General features: G+C 58.4%; 1 protein-coding gene and 1 long non-coding RNA gene across 2 annotated transcripts in view; one reads left to right on the top strand and one right to left on the bottom strand.

The window, feature by feature from the left end:
* Nucleotides 1-12,131, bottom strand: part of LOC120381811 (zinc finger protein 850-like) — a gene marked incomplete at its 3' end in the record, with an annotated part of 70,289 nt that overhangs the window by 17,874 nt on the left and 40,284 nt on the right. The gene's annotated exons all lie outside the window — the stretch shown is intronic.
* Nucleotides 6,110-12,123, top strand: LOC120381830. Its single transcript, XR_005588162.1, has 3 exons — nucleotides 6,110-6,234; nucleotides 11,359-11,441; nucleotides 12,083-12,123. It is a non-coding gene; the product is annotated as an uncharacterized LOC120381830 (long non-coding RNA).

Genomic DNA, 12,131 nt, shown 5'->3' with positions numbered 1-12,131 from the left:
ACGGGAGGGCGATGCCCTTAGGGGCAGGGGCTGTCGGGCAGAAGAGGTCCGACACGGGGCGATGCCCTTAGGGGCAGGGGCTGCTGGGCAGGAGAGGGTCAGACACAGGGGGGGCGATGCCCGTAGGGGGCAGGGGCTGCCGGGCGGGAGAGGGTCAGACACGGGGGTGATGCCCTTAGGGGCAGGGGCTGCTGGGCGGGAGAGGGTCGGACACGGGGGGGCGATGCCCTTAGGGGCAGGGGCTGCTGGGCAGGAGAGGGTCAGACACGGGGGCAATGCCCTTAGGGGCAGGGGCTGCCGGGCGGAGAGGGTCAGACACGGGGTGATGCCCTTAGGGGCAGGGGCTGCTGGGCGGGAGAGGGTCGGAGACGGGGGGGTGATGCCCTTAGGGGGCAGGGGGCTGCTGGGCAGGAGAGGGTCAGACACGGGGGGGGCGATGCCCTTAGGGGGCAGGGGGCTGTCGGGCAGAAGAGGGTCCGACACGGGGCGATGCCCTTAGGGGCAGGGGCTGCTGGGAGGAGAGGGTCCTACACGGGGCGTAATGCCCTTAGGGGCAGGGGCTGCCAGGCAGGAGAGGGTCGGACACGGGGCGATGCCCTTAGGGGCAGGGGCTGCCGGGCAGGAGAGGGTCTGACACGGGGCGATGCCCTTAGGGGCAGGGGCTGCCGGGCCTGAGCGGGTCCGACCCGGGGGGGGCGCTGCCCTTCGGGGGCAGGGGGCTGCTGGGCAGGAGAGGGTCCGACACGGGGGGGCGATGCCCTTAGGGGGCAGGGGGCTGCCGGGCAGGAGAGGGTCCGACACGGGGGGGCGATGCCCTGAGGGGGCAGGGGGCTGCTGGGCGGGAGAGGGTCCGACACGGGGCGATGCCCTTAGGGGCTGGGGCTGCCGGGCGGGAGAGGTCCGACACGGGGGCGATGCCCTTAGGGGCAGGGGCCTGCCGGGCAGGAGAGGGTCCGACACGGGGCGATGCCCTTAGGGGCAGGGGCTGCTGGGCGGGAGAGGGTCTGACACGGGGGCGATGCCCTTAGGGGGCAGGGGGCTGCTGGGCGGGAGAGGGTCTGACACGGGGGGGGCGATGCCCTTAGGGGGCAGGGGCTGCTGGGCAGTTGAGGGTCAGACACGGGGGGGCGATGCCCTTAGGGGCAGGGGCTGCCGGGCAGGAGAGGGTCCGACACAGGGGGCCATGCCCTTAGGGGCAGGGGCTGCCGGGCAGGAGAGGGTCCGACACGGGGCCATGCCCTTAGGGGCAGGGGCTGCCGGGCGGTTGAGGGTCAGACACGGGGCGATGCCCTTAGGGGCAGGGGCTGCCGGGCGGTTGAGGGTCAGACACGGGGCGATGCCCTTAGGTGGGCAGGGGGCTGCCGGGCGGTTGAGGGTCAGACACGGGGGGGGCGATGCCCTTAGGGGGCAGGGGGCTGTCGGGCGGGAGAGGGTCCGACACGGGGGGGTGTGATGCCCTTAGGGGCAGGGGCTGTCGGGCGGAGAGGGTCCGACACGGGGGTGTGATGCCCTTAGGGGCAGGGGCTGCCGGGCGGGAGAGGGTCCGACACGGGGTGATGCCCTTAGGGGCAGGGGCTGCCGGGCGGGAGAGGGTCCGACACGGGGGGGGGCGATGCCCTTAGGGGGCAGGGGCTGCTGGGCAGTTGAGGGTCAGACACAGGGGGGGCGATGCCCTTAGGGGGCAGGGGGCTGCCGGGCGGGAGAGGGTCCGACCCGGGGGGGCGATGCCCTGAGGGGGCAGGGGCTGCTGGGCAGGAGAGGTCAGACACAGGGGCGATGCCCTTAGGGGGCAGGGGGCTGTCGGGCGGGAGAGGGTCCGACACGGGGGTGTGATGCCCTTAGGGGCAGGGGTGCGGGGCGGGCGAGGGTCCGACCCGGGGGGGGGCGATGCCCTTAGGGGCAGGGGCTGCCGGGCAGGAGAGGGTCAGACACGGGGCCAGGCCCTTAGGGGGCAGGGGGCTGCTGGGCGGGAGAGGGTCCGACACGGGGGGGCGATGCCCTTAGGGGCAGAGGGCTGCCGGGCAGGAGAGGGTCAGACACGGGGGCGATGCCCTTAGGGGCAGGGGCTGCCGGGCGGGAGAGGGTCCGACATGGGGCGATGCCCTTAGGGGGCAGGGGGCTGCCGGGCGGGAGAGGGTCCGACACGGAGGGGCAATGCCCTTAGGGGCAGGGGCTGCTGGGCAGGAGAGGTCAGACACGGGGGCGATGCCCTTAGGGGGCAGTGGGCTGCTGGGCAGGAGAGGGTCCAACACGGGGTGATGCCCTTAGGGGCAGGGGCTGCCGGGCAGGAGAGGGTCCGACACGGGGCGATGCCCTTAGGGCAGGGGGCTGCGGGCAGGAGAGGGTCCGACACGGGGGCGATGCCCTTAGGGGCAGGGGCTGCTGGGCGGGAGAGGGTCAGACACGGGGGTGATGCCCTTAGGGGCAGGGGCTGCTGGGCAGGAGAGGGTCAGACACGGGGGTGATGCCCTTAGGGGGCAGGGGGCTGCGGGGCCGGCGAGGGGCCGACACGGGGCGATGCCCTTAGGGCGCAGGGGCTGCGGGCAGGAGAGGGTCCGACACGGGGCGATGCCCTTAGGGGCAGGGGCTGCTGGGCGGGAGAGGGTCAGACACGGGGTGATGCCCTTAGGGGCAGGGGCTGCTGGGCAGGAGAGGGTCAGACACGGGGTGATGCCCTTAGGGGCAGGAGGCTGCCGGGCAGGAGAGGGTCCGACACGGGGCGATGCCCTTAGGGCGCAGGGGCTGCGGGCAGGAGAGGGTCCGACACGGGGGCGATGCCCTTAGGGGCAGGGGCTGCTGGGCAGGAGAGGGTCCGACATGGGGCGATGCCCTTAGGGGCAGGGGCTGCCGGGCAGGAGAGGTCCGACACGGGGCGGGGTGATGCCCTTAGGGGGCAGGGGGCTGCTGGGCGGGAGAGGGTCCGACACGGGGGGGCGATGCCCTTATGGGGCAGGGGGCTGCTGGGCAGGAGAGGGTCATACACGGGGGGGGGGGCGATGCCCTTAGGGGGCAGGGGGCTGCGAGGCAGGAGAGGGTCCGACACGGGGCGCTGACGGGTCTCCCCGCCCCGTGAGCCGTGTCCAGCTCATCCCGGCCCTGACCCTGCACCCCCCGGGTAACGAACCCCTGTCCCCAGCACAGGGTCCCGCAGTGGTGAATAAATCCGGCCCCGCCGGGTGCGCTGACGGGTCTCCCGCCCCGGCCCTGTGGCTGCAGGAGCAGGCGGCAGCCGAGAGGCGGCAGCTCGTCTGGGAGTGGCAGGAGCTGCGAGGGTTTCTGGAGCAGCAGGAGCAGCGGCTGCTGTCCCGGCTGGAGGAGCTGGAGGGAGCCATTGTCCAGAGAAGGGATGAGGGCGGCTGCAGCCTGTCCCGGGGGGTGTCCCTGCTCGGCGACAGGGGAGGAGCCGAGGGGCAGCGGCCGCCGAGCCCCCCCCTGCAGGTCAGGCTGTTATTGCAATGATCATACGCAGCGTTTCTATAGGCGCGTCTGAGCCCTAGACCCCAAAGCACTTTACAGAGTGGGGTCAGGGGCATTATCCCTATGGGACAAATGGGGAAACTGAGGCAGAATCCCCTCCCCCATGCTGAGGGCCCCGCTCACACTCGGTTAATGGGTTACTGGGACCGGGGGGCCTGTGGGGCTCTCAGCCCTGGGGGGAATTTGACTCCCAAGGCAGAGGAACATTTTCTGCCCGTAAAGTGCCCAGGGAGAAACTTCCCCCCTGCAGCCACCTCCCAGCAGGGATTTCTGGGGCTGCTGAGCGCAACTGTCCCTGCTGGTGGGGCCGGGGGCGGCCCCTGCTCTCTGCACCAGAACCCGAGTGTGTGAAATGCCCCTAACTCCCAGGGGCTCCCCTGGCGATTCCCCTGCAGAGCAGGAGGCTCCCCCGGCCGGGGACCCCCCCTCTGACGGCCTCGTCTTTCTCTCCCTCTCCAGGGTGCCGGGAGCTGCGGGCGCAGGTGAGTGCCGGGCTTCGTCTCGCTCCCCTCGTGCTGCGTTAGGGCTGAATTCGGCGCTGGCCCCTGCCCCTGCCGGGCGACCCGCCGGTGCCGAGCCTGGGACTCTGCCTCGGCAAGGGGACGAGCCTGTCGCTCTCGGACAGCTGAGACGGGCCCCCCAGGGCTGTCAGACGTGGGCCAGGGGCCGGGCCGGGCCTGGCTGACGTCGTCCCGTGGCCACGGCCCGTGTTCAGGGTCTGCAGAATCTCAGCTTCCCGTTTATTTTTCTTTAAAGTAAGTTTCCAGCCCTCCTGGTTGCAAAGAAACCCTCCCCGACGGGCACGGGGACAGCGGTGCCTTCCTGAGTCTGCAGCCAGCCTGAAACAGCGGCTCAGGGGGCGGGAAGGCCCTCGGCCTCCATTGATCTCATTGGCGTGTCCGCGTAGACGCTGACGTCCTTTGTTCCCGGGAGGGGGGCGGGGGTGCTCGATCCCTGAGTCTCCCCTTGTTGTCCCACTGAAATACGTGGGTGTTCTGGGAAGGGAGGTGGGTGCAGAGTCTTACATTGATGGCCTGGCCTCCTCAATGGACCAGAAAGTGGAGTCCGGCCCCCCCCTCCCCGTATGAGCCAGGCACCCCCGGGGCGCTGCTCCCGCGGAAGGGCTCAGGGCTTTTGGGGTTCGTGCCCCGCTGGAGCCCTGGGCTCTGTCTGAGCAGCTGGGACCTGCCCACTCTTTGGTCTGCGTCTCCTCCCTTCCCACGTAATCCCGGTGCCGTGGCCCCTTGTTGCTGGAAGATCCCGGTGTGGGAGGTGGCTGCGAACATAGGAGCGGCCACACTGGGTCAGACCAAAGGTCCATCCAGCCCAGCGTCCTGTCTGCCGACAGCGGCCAGTGCCCGGTGCCCTGGAGGGAATGAACAGAGCAGGGAATCACCCAGTTACCCAGCCCCTGTCGCCCATTCCCAGCTTCTGGCAAACAGAGGCTAGAGACACCATCCCTGCCCAGCCTGGCTAATAGCCATCAATGGACCTGTCCCCCATGAATTTATCTCGTTCTTGTTTTGAACCCTGTTATAGTCTTCACCACATCCTCTGGCGAGGAGTTCCACAGGTTGTGTGAGGAAATAATTCCTTTTTTAACTTGCTGCCTATTCATTTCATTGGGTGACCCCTAGCTCTTGTGTGACGAGAAGGCGTAACGAACACGTCCTTATTGACGTTCTCCACCCCAGTCATGCTTTCGCAGACCTCTGTGAGATCCCCTCGTCGTTGTCTTTCTCTAGCTGAAAAGTCCCAGTCTTACATCTCTCTCCTCATACGGAACGTGTCCCAGACCCCTCGTCATTTTTGTTGCCTTTTTCCAATTCTAATATATTTTTTCTGAGTTCGGGCGACCACATCTGCACCCAGTCAGAACCCACAGAACCGGAGCGTCCCGGAGACAGCTCCCGAGCCCGTCTCTGTTCCTTGCCCCCACGTTTCCTGGTGTCCCGTCTCTCTGGGCCCATGGCGAGCACGGGGCTGAGGGCAGGTGACTCACCCTGACATTGACTATCTCAGGCTGCAAAGCTCAGATCCAGGGTTCCTGGAGTTTGGGGGTTGCTGGGCTCAGGGTCTGGGGCTCAGGCCTATTTCTCACCCCTCCTTTTCCCAGCAGGGAGGACGGGACGTTTCGGAAGCCAGAGCCGTCGTTTGAGGAGCTGGAGAAGAGACTCAGCGATTTCTCTCTGCAAAGTGCCCTGCTGCAGGAGGTGCTGCTGGGATTCAAAGGTGAGTTGGAGTCTGGGGGTGGCGTCTCCTCTGGTTAGAGCGACCCTGACCCTGGGAAGGAGTCGAGGACTCTAGTGATGTCACTGATCCTGGGCTCCATCTCACAGCCCAGCTCAGCGAGTCGCCCTTCCCCATGGAGCAGCCCTGTGGGGCTGGCTCTGCCTGCAGCGGCTGCGTTATCGGCCTCTGATCTCTGTCACCATCTCGTCGTTAACAGCAGTTCCATTAATAAGCAATGGGGGTTTCTCCATGAATGTGAGGGCCTGAATTCTCACCTCTCCCATCTTCTCCTTCCCCTAGAGACGCTGCGACAGGAGCTGGGGAGCGACACAGGTACGTGTCTGTCTCTGACGGGCCGTGGGGAGATTTCAGCCCCATAACCATGTTAGCGACAGGGGATTGCAGCCTCCAGCCCCGATGTGCAGCTGGAAATGGTGGAACAATGTGAAGCCGGGTGACCCCCGTGGCTGACTCACTCCTGCCGTGAAGCTTGATGGGGATTCAGAGTGAATCCAGATCCCAGGGGTGAGAAATGCTTCATTATTTGGTAACCCTTCTTGGGGGTTACCCTGTGTTCCCCCGTCCCGGCACGGAGTCCTTCCCCACCCCCTTTTCCTAAAGGGTTTTGATTTATTCTCTTTGGGTTAAGAGGGTCTACTCTTGGTTCAGATTCACCTTTTCCCAGAAGCTCTTCCATAGTTTCTTTCTGTGTCTCACCAGCCTGGGGAAATCCCTCCTTCCTCCTGCCAGAGGGGTCATCTCCATTCTCACAGACAGCCCTTCCTTCAGCAGGAGCTGCATCCTCTCTCAAAGAGACACAGTTAATTTCCACAAACGTATAAGAACGGCCAGACTGGGTCAGACCAATAGTCCATGTAGCCCAGGATCCTGTCTGCCAACTGTGGCCAGTGCCAGGTGCCCCAGAGGGAATGAACAGAACAGGGAATCATCAAGTGACCCATCCCCTGTCGCCCATTCCCAGCTTCTGGCAAACAGAAGCTAGAGACACCATCCCTGCCCATCCTGGCTAATAGCCACTGACGGACCTGTCCTCCATGAACTTCTCTAGATCTTTTTTGAACCCTGTTATAGTTTTGGCCTTCACAACATCCTCTGCCAAGGAGTTCCCCAGGTTAACAGTGCGTTGTAGGAAGAAATACATTCTTGTGTTGGTTTTAAACCTGCTGCCTGTTCATTTCACTGGGTGACCCCTAGTTCTTGTGTTGTGAGGAGTAAATAAAACGTCCTTATCTACTTTGTCCACCCCCGTCATGAGTTTATAGACCTCTGTCATATCCCCCCTTAGTTGTCTCTTGTCCAAGTTGAAAAGTCCCAGTCTTGTTAATCTCTCCTCATACGGCAGCCGTTCCAGACCCCGAATCATTTTTGTTGCCCTTTTCTGAACCTTTTCCAATTCCAATGGATCTTTTCTGAGATGGGGCGACCACATCTGCCCGCAGTATTCAAGGTGTGGGGGCACCACGGATTTATATAGCGGCAACATGGTATTTTCTGTCTCATTATCCATCCCTTTCTTAATAATTCCCAACATCCTGTTCACTTTTTTGGCTGCCGCTGCACGTTGAGTGGATGTTTTCAGAGAACTATCCACAGTGACTCCGAGATCTCTTTCTTGAGTGGTAACAGCCAATTTAGACCCTGTCGTATATCTGTAGTTGGGATGATGTTTTCCAGTGTGCGTTACTTTGCATTTATCAACATTGAATTTCATCTGCCATTTTGTTGCCCAGTCATCCAGTTTTGAGAGATCCTTTTGTAGTCCTTCACAGTCTGCCTGGGACTTAACTATCTTGAGTAGTTTTGTATCATCCGCAGATTTTGCCACCTCACTGTTTACACTTTTTTCCAGATCATTTATGAATATGTTGAATAAGACTGGTCCCAGAACAGACCCCTGGGGGACCCCACTATTTACCTCTCTCCATTCTGAAAACTGACCATTTATTCCTACCCTTTGTTTCCTCTCTTTTAACCAGTTACCGATCCATGAGAGGACCTTCCCTCGTATCCCATGACAGCTTACTTTGCTTAAGAGCCTTTGGTGAGGGACCTTGTCAAAGGCTTGCTGAAAATCTAAGTGCACTGTATCCACTGGATCACCCTTGTCCACATGCTTGTTAACCCCCTTAAAGAATTCTAGTAGATTGGTGAGGCCTGATTTCCCTTTACAAAACCACGTTGCCTCTTCCCCAACAAATTATGTTCATCTCTGTGTCTGACAATTCTGTGCTTTGCTATAATTTCAACCAAGTTTGCCCGGTCCTGAAGTCAGGTTTACTGGGCTGTAATTGCTGGGATCACCTCTGGAGCCCTTTTTAAAAATTGGCGTTCTCCATTTGGTACAGCAGCTGATTTAAATGACAGGTTACAGACGACAGTGAGTAGTTCTGCAGTTTCACAGTTGGATTCCTTCAGAACTCTTGGGTGAATCCCATCTGGTCCTGGTGACTTGTTACTGTTTAATGTCTAAGTTTGTTCCAAAACCTCCTCTAACGACATCTCAATCTGAGAAAGTTCCTCAGATTTGTCACCTAAAAAGAAGGCTCAGGTTTGGGAATCTCCCTCCCATCCTCAGCCGTGAAGACCGACGCAAAGAATTCATTTAGTTTTTCCGCAATGGCCTTATCGTCCTTGAGTGTCCCTTTAGCACCTCGATCGTCCAGTGGCCCCACTGGTTGTTTAGCAGGCTTCCTGCTTCTGATGCACTTACAGATCTTTTTGCTATTACTTTTTGGGTCTTTGGCTAACAGTTCCTCAAATTCTTTTTTGGCCTTCCTCGTATTTTTACAGTTCATTTGCCAGTGTTCATGCTCCTTTCTATTTTCCTCACTGGGATTTAACTTCCACTTTTTAAAGGATGCGTTTTTGCCTCTCACTGCTTCTTTTACTTTGTTGTTTAGCCACGGGGGCACTTTTTTTGGTCCTCTTACTATGTTTTTTTAATTTGGGGCATACATTTAAATTGAGCTGGCAGGGATTTCACTTTTGGCGCCGTACCTTTTAATTTCTGTTTAACTAACTTCCTCGTGTTTGTGTGGTTCCCCTGTCCGAAATTAAAGGCTACCGTGTTGGGCCGTTGTGGTGTCTTCCCTGCCACAGGGACGTGAAATTTAATTATATTATGGTCACTATTACCAAACGGTCCAGCTATATTCACCTCTTGGACCAGATCCACTTAGGACTAAATCAAGAACCGCCTCTCCCCTTGTGGGTTCCAGGACCAGCTGCTCCAAGAAGCCGGCATTTAAGGTGTCAAGAAACTTTATCTCTGCATCCCCGTCCTGAGGTGACATGTACCCAGTCCACATGGGGATAGTTGAAATCCCTCATTATTGAGTTTTTTATTTTATTAGTCTCTGTAATCTCTGAGCATTTCACAGTCACTCTCACCATCCTGGCCAGGTGGTCGGTAATATATCCCCACTGCTATATTATTATTCGAGCATGGAATTACTATCCAAGTACCAGTGTGGACACAAGAACAAATGGGTATAAACTGGACACTAGGAAGTTTAGACTTGAAATCAGACGAAGGTTTCTAACCATTAGAGGAGTGAAGTTCTGGAACAGCCTTCCAAGGGGAGTCGTGGGGGCAAAAGACATATCTGGCTTCAAGACTGAGCTTGATAAGTTGATGGAAGGGATGGTATGATGGGATAGACTCATTTTGGCAATTAATTGATCTTTGATTATTAGCAGGTAAATATGCCCAATGGTCTGTGATGGGATGTTAGATGGGTTGGGATCTGAGTCACTACAGAGAATTCTTTCCTGGGTGCTGGCGGGTGAGTCTTACCCACATGCTCAGGGTTTAGCCGATCGCCATATTTGGGGTCGGGAAGGAATTTTCCTCCAGGGCAGATTGGCAGAGGCCCTGGAGGTTTTTTGCCTTCCTCTGCAGCGTGGGGCACGGGTCACTGGCTGGAGGATTCTCTGCAGTTTGAGGTCTTCAAACTATGATTTGAGGACTTCAATAACTCAGACATAGGTTAGGGGTTTGATACAGGAGTGGGTGGCTGAGGTTCTGTGGCCTGCGTTGTGCAGAGGGTCAGACTAGATGATCATAATGGTCCCTTCTGACCTTAAAGTCTATGAGTCTATGAGATTCTATGGTACCGTTTGGTTCATTTCAAGTCCTTTCCAGTTCTAAGAAATTGGTATATCTCCAATTATTATTATAGTTCTTCCATTCTCAGCTGACGCTCACATTCTCTCTCTTTTTCTGCCACTTGCAGTCTGTACAGCTCCAGGTTTGCAATTGCTTCGCTGCCTTCGCTCATCTTTAAGCTTCCCTTCCCCAAAATAAGCAGACAGAAAATAACAACCGGTAGCCTCCTCTCAGCCACCACACTTAAAATCTCTGTCCCAGTGTCTGAAGTGCAAACCTCCCTCCGAACAACAAGCGGGGCATTTCCTCCTGATGGGATCCCCGGTGTAGAACCTGGAACTGGGGTACCACAGCGACCCTTTGTCTCTCCAGGCTGGGCTGTCTCTCTCTCTGCTTTGCTAGTGACAAGCAGCAAACCCCTCCAGGTGCTGCGATCACTCAGCTCTATTGCATGAACGCTCCCAGAATCACACAGAGAAAGACACCAGCCAGTTCCCCGCAGCCTTGCACCGCAGAGCTGTACCGTCTTGCCCTGGTCAGAAGCCTGACCCCTGTACGTTTGTTACCCAATCTCCCCTTCCTCAGCGTGGAGAGGGCAGGCCGCAGCCTTTGTAAACCGAGCTGAGATTTCCCAAGGACTTCAAGCAAAATGCACCGTTTTAGGGAAAGTGTAAAACGGATTTATTAACTACAGAAAGATCGGTTATAAGTGGAAGTCATAAAAGGCCAGAGCTAGTTACCAAAGAAAATAAAAGATAGGGGCACAATCGAAATCTTAAACCTTACTCCACTAGGCACTATTTCAATCTAGCAATTTTTTCCACCCCCCTGGATGTTACGGTTCTTAATACACAGATTTCTCCCTGAAAGTTTTTGTCCTCTCGGCGTTCTTGTTGCTTCCGGCGTAGGTCGGGGAGGAGAAAATTCAAGGCACGATGCCACTGTCTCTTATTTTATACCCTCAGTCCACGTGCCTGGAAAATACCAGCCCAGGCATGTCCTGGTGGGCTTTGCTGAGTCCCAGGGCTGAGCAACCGAGTCAGAGAGTGGAGCGGTCCCCGTTGCGTGGTGTTCGTTGACTTGTAAACCCCTTGCTGACCGCTCTTCTGCTGATTAATGGTCACCGAACACCCGCCCGGGCGGAGAGCCCTCCCCTTTGTAGCAGAGACGCTCAAACTTGCGGCGTATTTCGGTAACCAAAGCTCGTCACTTCCTACCCACGAACAAATACACCTATTGGGCCAGCACAGCGGGTTTGGGCAGATCGGGAGCTTTCGGATGGTCACTTACGGAGCCTGCTTTGTATGAAATATCAGAGCCCTCTATGAACTGTGAGTCTGGGGTGGACAGGATGCCACTTTGAGATACAGGGGGTTTAGTCCTGGTGGGAGGGGATGGGTCTACGCTGAGCATTTTCCCACCATGAGAGTCGATGTCTATGCCGAGAAAAAGCCAGGGAGAATGTGAAATGACAAAGTCTGATCCGAATTCCCCCCCAATAACCCTTCTCCCCCCGACAGGCTGCAGAATAACATCCTCGGGTCCCTCCAGATTCTCCCAGCCTGCCCCGGGAAGGGAAATGGATGCAGCAGGCCTGGCTCAGGTAGGGATGCTGAGGACGTGCGGGGAGGTTCCCGCAGGAGCCAGAGAAGACACGGGAAGTGGGAGTTTGATCTAAGGGTGCAGGCCGTGCACGGGGTGGAGAAAGGGAGTGGGACGAGGTGTGATGGACCTGCTGGGACTTGGTAAACCTGGGGCCAAGTTTCTAGGAATAGACCCATGGGGGTTGGGTGTGGAAATTCCCCTGTTTGTGGAACAGGAGACAAACCTGTGAAAACTTCCCAGGCTCCCCGTGTTGGAGCGTGAACCCACTAACCAGAGGTTGCTCTGACCTATGAAGGAGGCACCCACCACTGAGGCTTAGGGAAGATGCCCCCATCCCCTGACCTCCAGCTGCTGGCAGCGGGGAGGGTGTTGGGATTCCTACAAGGAAGGGCTTTTTCTCCAGTTCAGCCGCTGACTAGCCGGTGCGTGATGAAAGCGAAGACCCTTCCCCGCTACCTGCTGGGAAGGGCGAGGGGCTCTGTCTATCTCCCCTCCCCCTAATGCCTCCTGGATGCGCTGAGCAAGGGGTGGGTGGGTCTTTGCTGACTGTGTAGCCATGTGATTGGCCCTGCTACCCCAGGAATAGTGGGGCTGTGAGTGGGGCAGCAGGTCCTGAGTGTAGGACTCTCGCTCTTTCAGGGGCCGGTGACCTTCGAGGAGGTGGCTGTGTATTTCACCAGGGGAGAGT

This window comes from Mauremys reevesii, linkage group 14 (genome assembly GCF_016161935.1).
Source record: "Mauremys reevesii isolate NIE-2019 linkage group 14, ASM1616193v1, whole genome shotgun sequence".
Taxonomy (NCBI): Eukaryota; Metazoa; Chordata; order Testudines; family Geoemydidae; genus Mauremys; species Mauremys reevesii.
This window is presented reverse-complemented; position numbering and strand designations above follow the sequence as displayed.